We start from the raw sequence: 8,807 nt of genomic DNA, 5'->3' as shown, positions 1-8,807 counted from the left end.
TGACTGCCACTGTCTCCACTTAACATTTTATGGTTCAAATGTTTAAAAGCATTAACTCCGTGCTCTTCTGTGTTGATTCTCACGGATATTACAGGCCCCTATAAGCTGAAGGATTTCAATATTCAAGTCACTTATACTCATATCTTTGCAGACTTCAAGACTTGTTTATGTAATAATGCACAACAGCCAGCCCAGTATCTTCACCTGGAAGTCAAATTATTCCTAACAGATGCTGCCAAAACAGGATCAGTTTTTTTTCCCCTCATGCCTACAAATACCATAGAGTTCACCTTTATAATAAATGACCTTTTCAGCCACACATCCAGGATAAAAATTAGAAATTACCCATGGTGCTTCCTTCTTTCACAATCCTCTGATCTTTTCATTAGTATACCAAATCAGCTTGACATTGGAAAATCAGACATAAAATTTGAATTTTCCTGACTTTCCCCAAGTTCAATCTTTCTTATTGCATGCAATCTTTGAATGGAAACCCAAAAAAGTTATTAATTACTGGAGATTAAAATGTCTCCCTACGGCATTAAAAGCTGAATTTTTCATGTTCCACTTACCTCTTGAAGCATTTATTTAACCAAGAGTACTAGAGAATCAAAAATATAAATGTGTGTAAGGATGGTAAGTGTAGGTGCCGCACATGAGATGAGAGTTCTTTTGCTCTATATATCTGGAAATAGCAAACAGGAAATGCATACTGGAGCTAATCACTTCAACTTTTGCCTGTTGGAAACCTTCAGTCTTGGTGCTGCAACAAAGGGCCAGTGGCCCAACACTCTATTGCTGGGGATACAGCTTTGAAAACAGGACATGGTAATCCCTCAGTTCCCAGTGTTGCAGCTCTGAGACACTCCCTAGCAGCTAGAACATTGTCTCTGCAGCTTGCTGGAGCTTTGCCAATAGCCAGGACTTTCATTCCTCTGCAGCCTCAGCTCTTGGCAGCCTTTCACCCCAGCTCTCTCCTCTTCACTGCTCTTCATTTTCTTCAGTTTCTGCTCTTTGTTATCTCTTGCCTTCTCAGCACTTCTGAAGTTTCAGACTTCTGCAGTCTCTGGGCAACAAGCTCCGTCACACTCCTGCTGCCCTAAGCTGCTACAGGCTGTGCTTGGGGCTAGGAACTCGGGGCGATACCCGCGTTTTATGCCAACAGCTCAGCCCACTCTTACAATGATAAAGGACACTAGCTACAAAAGAAAACTACTCTGAAAAGTGATTTCTGAAGGGGAAATCAACAGAATGGAGGGTCTTCTGAATATTGCCTGGATAATGAGAAGAACTCTATTTATAAGCCACTGGGACAAGCCCATTAGCTAGCATGGGTAGGAGAGAGTCTCCTTAGCATCCAATTTGAGGGATGCTATGATAAGGGTATGCTATGATTGGTTTTGGGAAAATTGTTTCTAGTTATGGCAGGAAAGGTTCATTTAGTAGACATCTGAAGCCGTCATTGGCACAGCAGAGGCTTCCAAGCCATGAATGGCACTTTTGTCCAAATAAGAGTTCAAGGAGTCAACAAGTGCAGCTGCTTATGTCAGACCGCTGACAGAATCCATAAATGTGCAATTTTCCATTCCACGAAACTTCTGTATTGGTAGTACTATCCAGCGAAATGTGTTGGAGAGCTATGAAGATAATATTCCATCAAGCCTGTCTGGGATTATCATTGAGCTCTATTTGCAATGACTGCCTTTATAATTGGACAGGCAACGATCTGAGAGATGTCAATGAAACAGCCATACTGTTCACACCCAGCAAATAATGGCATTTAAAAGGAAACATGAAAAAAAACCTTTGATTACAATGAAGATCTACCATGAAATTTAAATTTTAGAAGGAATAAGTCCCCATCGTTGGAAGGTATAGGTCTTCATACCTGTCTCAAATGAAATACAAATCAAGCAATTAAAACATAGTATATTACAATAAAGTCCTAGCTATGAGGTCATAAAACTATTATGGGGTATTATTTTAAAGACTAAGTAAGATAGCAGACATCAGATTGTGTAGAAAAACACCCCATAGAAAGGAGATACCATTTGGCAAAGGTAAGCGAGTAAAAATAAATTCATACTACCCTAAAACCTAACTGAACCAAAGAGCACGGGATTCATTTACTCGCTTAAAATGCACTTAGTGAGTACCTACTACATGGCGATTCCTGTTCCATGCACAAGGTACATGCCTGTATACGGTAGAGATGGAGGGTATAGAGATTAATTAAACTCATTAAGATGGTTAGAGGAAGCAGAAGGCAAACAAAAGAAAGTGAAGTGACAGAAAATAGCTTCATTCCAGGAACTCCTCTCAGCACTGGGTGGTGAAACAGTGGGGAGCTAGGCGTGCCCAAACATGAGGAAGCAGCAGTATCAGAAGGAAGACTGAACAGTCACTGGGCAGGCCTTACGACAGTTATCAAATTGATTTGTCTCTGACAGAAATGAATGTAACTTTGTCTGAGATTGGCAGCAAACTGCAGACATAAATGTGGCCAAATCCACGTGAGGTAGAGATTAGTTGTGATTTGTAGTTGATTCTAAATGTTGGGAACAATAAGAAGCATATTTAATTAAATTAATTTATTTATGCATTGATTTATTTATCTGTCTGTTTTTGGTTTTTGAGACAGGGATTCGCTGTGTAGTCCTGGGTGTCCTGCTACTCACTATGGAAACCATTCTTACCTCTAACCTGGAGATCCATCTGTCTCTGCCTCCAAAGTGCTAGGATTAAACATATATGCAACTATTGCATACATGAAAATGTATTTTGCGATGAAATAATAAAGTTGAACCTTGCAAAGACTAATTTTATATTATGCATTGACTGAATCTTCTATAGCTGTGAGAAACAAGTTGTAGTAGACTGCATGAATGTGGCCCATATAGGCACCTAGGAAGTGGCATTATTTGAAAGGATAAGAAGGCATGGCTTTGGTGGAGTAGATGTGGCCTTGTTGGAGGGAGTGTGGCATTGGGGAAGATTTTGAAGATTCAGAAGCTCAAACTAGGCCTAATGGATCATTCTTTATTTCTCCTATCTAGAGACCCAGATGTAGAACTTTGAGATCCTGCCCAGCACTATGTTCGCCTGCATGATGCCATGATTTTCACCATGCTGAAAATGGACAAATCTCAGAACTATAATCCAATCCTAATTAAAACTTTCCTTTATAATAGTTTCCATGGTCACGGTGTCTCTTAATAGTAGTAGAAATCCTAACTAAGATAGTAGTTGGTATCAGGGACTGGTGTATTGCTGTGATAGGCCTGACCATTCTTTGATCTGGGACAAAGTGGACTTTGGGACTTTGGATTAGGAAAGCAGTTCGAGTCTTTAAATGGGACTTAATGGGCCATACTAGAAGCCTGAAAGACACTGGTGCTGAGAGAAATATAGATTAGGACAGCCTGGCTCAATGGGTTTAGAGAAGAAGAATATTAGTACGTGGCCTAAAGATCATTCTTGCGATATTTGGCAAGGAATGTGGCTTCTTTCTGCCTTTGATAAAGAATTTGCATGAGACTAAATTAAAGTTTTGGATTAATTGTGTTAGCAGAGATTTCAAAACAGCCCAGTGGTGATTGTTTCCTGTGGTTATTAGTGGCCATGCTTATGTATATCTCTAATAAAAAAGAGCAAGCTAAGGAAGAAAAAAATGCAGAATGTACAGTCTTAAGAGAAAAGAAGAAGTGTAAAAACACTAAAGAAAAATCAAGTGCTAAGCAGAATAAAGGAAGTGGTGACCTCAGAGCAAGGCTCCACCCAGCTAACTTTCCGATTTGTGCAAAGGAACTAAAGAAACCTCAAAAGGAGGTATATAAAAGTGTAGGCCAGCAACGGTGGTGCACACCTTTTATCCCAGCACAGAAGGCACAGGAGGCCCAGGCTGCTGAACCTCAGAGTTTGAGGCCACCCTGGTCTATAGAGTGAGTTCCGGTACAGCCAAACTAAGACAGTGACAAAAACCATCAAAAACTAAAACCTGAGTTGAGTGGTGGTGGTGCACACCTTTAATCCCAGCACTCAGGATGCAGAGGCAGGTGAATGTCTATGAGACTGAGGTCAGTCTGGTCCACACAGCGAGTGTCAAGAAAGGCTGCAAAGCTGCAGAGAGAAACCCTATCTCAAAAAAACAAACAAACAATAAACAGAAAACAGATGCAGATGTAACTGAACAAAGCGTGTGGGGCAGTGGAGATGGGCATATTCCAGCCGGACAAAAAACAGAACTTGAGAACTTCAGCCACATGGGTCTGGTTATAGAGTTAAGGATTCTAGAAAGGGGTTTAAACCTTCCTACTCAGCTAGGGAAAGTTGCTGAGTGTGTCCCTGCATAGGAGCCTAGAGAAACCATAGACTGAAACTGTAAAGGTGAAGCCTCAATTGACAACAAGGCTATGGGGACCAGGGGTATATGGAATGAGGTAGTTTGAAATCAAATGACCCTCATGGGGTCATAGGAAGTGGCATTACTTAAAAGGTTTAGAAGGAGTGGCCTTGTTGGAAAAGGTCAGGCCTTGTTGGAGGAAGTGTGTCACTGTGGTGGGCTTTGAGGTTTCAGATGGTGAAGGCATGCCCAGTGGCTCATTTCCTTTTCCTGCAGATCCAGATGTAGAATTCTCAGCTCCTCTCCAGCACCATGTCTCCCTGCATGCTGCTATGATTCCCACTATGCTGATAATGAACTAAACCTCTAACTGTAATCCAGTCCCAGGTAAGTGCTTTCCTGTATCAGAATTGCCATAGTCACTGCAATAGAAATCCTAAGATACAAGTCTTTTACTGCATTACAGATCAGAGAAAGACCTGCCAAGCACATCACTGTTTTGCAGCAAAGACAATCAACAACCACAGCTCCATGATATATTTAAAACTTCTTCTCAGGTATAACCTGCATCATTCCTGTTTATATTCTAAGAGCCACATCAAGTCACATGACCAAAATAAGGTGATAGGGCAGGAATGATGCTCTCAAGAACAGGGAAATGAATAATTTAGAATGAAAATGCAATCACTTTGATTGCTGTAAAAGTTTGGGGAACTGCAGGTATTCAATTATTAGAGACTTTCAGTGGAAGAAGGGAGCCCAGGTAGATGTGCTCTAGCAATGAAGAATATATTTTGCTAGAATAATAGTAGAGGAAATGCGACAAGTAAACCAGCACAGCACATTCTGTGAAGGGCATGCAGCTAGGAATACCAATGCTTTAAGTCAGGGTGGAGTGGGAAATAAATAGGGATGGCTGCTGCATCTCGAAACAATTTATTCGATTTTGATATAAAGCACCAAACATAACTTAAAATCTTTCCTATACGTTGCACACTGTGGTAGATTGCCAGTAATTTTATAAATTCTTTTTCCATGTCATATAAAATTATTTGCAAATTTCAAACTTAGCGAAGTCTTGAACAATAATTAAGTCTTGAATAATAATTGAAAATATTATTAAATAGAAGAAAAGAAATTGGATTATATTTTTCCTTTATCTAATATACAAAGAAATTAAGAACCAAAACAGAATCTACTTCTGTATAATGCATAAAAATAAATGCAAGCAAACATGTTTTTCCAATGTCTATGCTGTGTGTGAAACTGGCAGAATAGCTTACCACTGCTTTGACCCCAATCAGTTATAGAGTTTCACAGTCTGAATAACAGTAAATGTCATTATTGAAAAGAATGCAGTAAAAAAAAATGTACCTCTAAGTAATTTTGGAGGAAACATAAATTGTTACTATAATTGAAATAAAATTTGACAGTACAAAATAGTCATTTTTAAACTGAAAATCTACTAATATCTAATGATATGTGGTATATGTTTTTAGGAAATCAATCTAATAGAAACAGAAATTTGAGCAAGGTTTTATGAACAAATGTGTTTCTTATGACATTATTATTCCAAATGCAAGACAATAATCTCTAGTAAGAAAATTAAAATATGTGTACAGTGAGGCAGTTAAAATATTGAGCATTATGTACTTATTACACTGGTATACTATTAAGAAAAATAATCTTAACTTAATATGAATTAAACAATTGTTTCTAAAGAATGTGGATATCATGGACTCAACTACATAGAACATTAAATGAAATTGATTTTAAAATTACTAGAATTAAAGTAATAAGTAATAAGAGCATATTTATTATACAAGCATGTAATGGAGGTTTTCGTATCTACATCATACTTTGCAATCATATCTATGACTTTTTTCATGTCTAAGCCACGTTTGTGTCTCAAGTGATGAGAGAGGTCAAAATGCAAGTTTTAGATCCATATTTCCTGTTACTAAATTCTTCTCAGCTTGTTTGGGTTGTTTGGCCATATATTTTTCAAAACTAATAGTGTTAAAATAATCTCCCTATAGAGTAGAAATGAGTAGTCATAATATTCAAAAGAGTTGATCACTCACAGAAGACATCAACGCAATTAAGTATTTTAGTCACTACTGATTTCACTTATATTTATTTATACTAAGAATTCTGATAGTGAAATCATGAAAGCCTTAAATTATTCTTTGTTGTCTCAAACAGAAAAGCTGAGAATGTCCTTGCTGGAGGCCAGGAATGCCAGAGGACAATTCTGGTGCCTGGTATGTTGCAATCTCTTACACATACCTGACGCTAAACAAGGATGTGACTGAAATTGACCAAATGCACCAGAACAATTCATGGCTGAGTCAATAGTACTGGTCAGTTCAGCACTGTCTCCAACATCATCTCAGTTTCTGCTATAAGTCCTTCAGAAATCCCACAGATTAGCATCTCTATAGTCTTGGACTCATTTCTGCTACAAAAGAGCTATGCCCCACCCCCCAAGCTTCCAGGTAAAAATCTGTGATAAATGTCACTCTGGAACTTAGCTTCTATTCGGATTTTTGAGAGAAGAATGTCAAAGCCTCTTCAGTGCAGCATTAATAATCCTCACGTTTTCCATATTAGCCCTCCCATAAAAGTCATCCAATAACTGAAAAAAATATTCTTCGGCACTAAAAGACATCCCAAGATTTCCATATCAAATACATTCCATTGACTTGTATTGATCTGGCATGACTATCACAAAAATAAGATAACAACTTACAATTATAAAGATATTTTTTATATTTCTAGAGGCTGAGAATACAAGCCTAAATTGCCATCACTAAAGATTTCATTTCATGATCCCATCTTATAATAACATCAAACCAAGTTTATTCTCAATTGCCATCTCAAATGGGGAATTTAATATGCAAAGCTTGCATGCACAAACATCAAGCCCATAAGATACTCAAAACTGAACATTTTCTCAAGATGTATTATCTGATTCCAGATTCAGAATTTGATTAGACTGGTATAGTTCTCAGTATCAGTCATTTCTGGTAAATACTGAGATTTGTGCCCTTGCTCTTTAAGATTGACTCCTATACCACTAAGGTCATGGACCCCTCTGTTTACAGACCTTCTGTCCTTAAGATATGCATAGGAACACCCATGTTTATTGCTGCTCTATATATAATAAGAAGGAATAGAAACAGCCTAGATACCCATTAATATGATGTACAGTGATGAAATTATAAATTTTGAAGGCAGTTTTATGATGTTCATACATACTAAAGAAATGAGAAAGTTTCTACAGATCTATTTGTATAACCAGTCCAATAGCATTCCAGATGTCACCTGATAGGGGTCACAGTGTGGTGCAATCTCTTTAGAAACCTACTCTAAACAAGTATACCAAATATCCTCTCAAATTGGAGTTGAAATGTTTCTGGTTGGATTTAGCAAAGAGAAAAATCATTGTTACTTCATTGAGAGGTGTTTCAGACAGACTGCCATGTGAGAAGTCAGAACTCATCTTGGGATCTTGGCAGAGATGAACTGAGACAAAGAAAATGAAAGTATCAAAAAGATGTGAAAAATATGCTTATAAAGAAAGAGAGACATATGTACTGTTAGACTAGTAATGTATCCTGACTTTGGTAAAATTTTATTTATGGGTACTAAATCTATATTATATATTTTCTTTCTAAAATTGCAATTATATTACTCTTCATTTTCAGACAGTGTGTTATTTCATAGCACTGATGGCAGCAACTCTTCTGCTTCTGCTCCCTAAGTTTTGGGATTCCATTGTTGAATTACAGCTTCCAATTTCATAATATATGTTATATGTTCATAAAGTCAAGATGCATGCTATCTACACAGATGTTTAAAACTTTTGGTTTTGTGGTTGTATTTTACTACAATATAGAAAAATATTCTTAATTGGAATCGTTCAGAATAATCCTCTTGATTAATAAAATCTATAACCTGAAACACATCCATTTTCTTACAAAAGTGAAAAGAAAAGATGGGTTAGAAAATAAACTAACTGCCTAATTGACCTGTGAAAGAAACGACTTAACTCTAAAGAATGAGAATGTCTGTTCTTTCAGGAACCCTATGACACATTAGTACCTCTTCCCAAACCTAATTCACATGAATGCATATAAGATATGTCACAATTATTTAACTTCACTTAAATATCTTTCTCGTCAAGGAACTCAGCTCAGAAAATCATTTTTCTATAAGACAAATAAACTCAATCAAATGTTTAACTATAGTGAAAATCGATAGTCATGATTTGAGCAACTCTGAAAGAGAAAATTTAAGAAGTTTGCTGGATTTCACAAAATGCTCCCTCTACACACTCACTCTGCTGTGAGTTATTCATGCTTAAAAGGTTGAGTTAAACTGTTCTGATTTAAAATATGTATTTTATGTATCACTGAAGCTAAGATATTTGAATAGAAATTTAAAACTAAGAGCAATAAGG

The sequence above is a fragment of the Myodes glareolus genome, chromosome 5 (assembly GCF_982192425.1).
Source record: "Myodes glareolus chromosome 5, mMyoGla1.1, whole genome shotgun sequence".
Lineage (NCBI taxonomy): Eukaryota > Metazoa > Chordata > Mammalia > Rodentia > Cricetidae > Myodes > Myodes glareolus.
The sequence above is the reverse complement of the archived record's forward strand: the minus strand, read 5'-3'. Positions refer to the sequence as shown.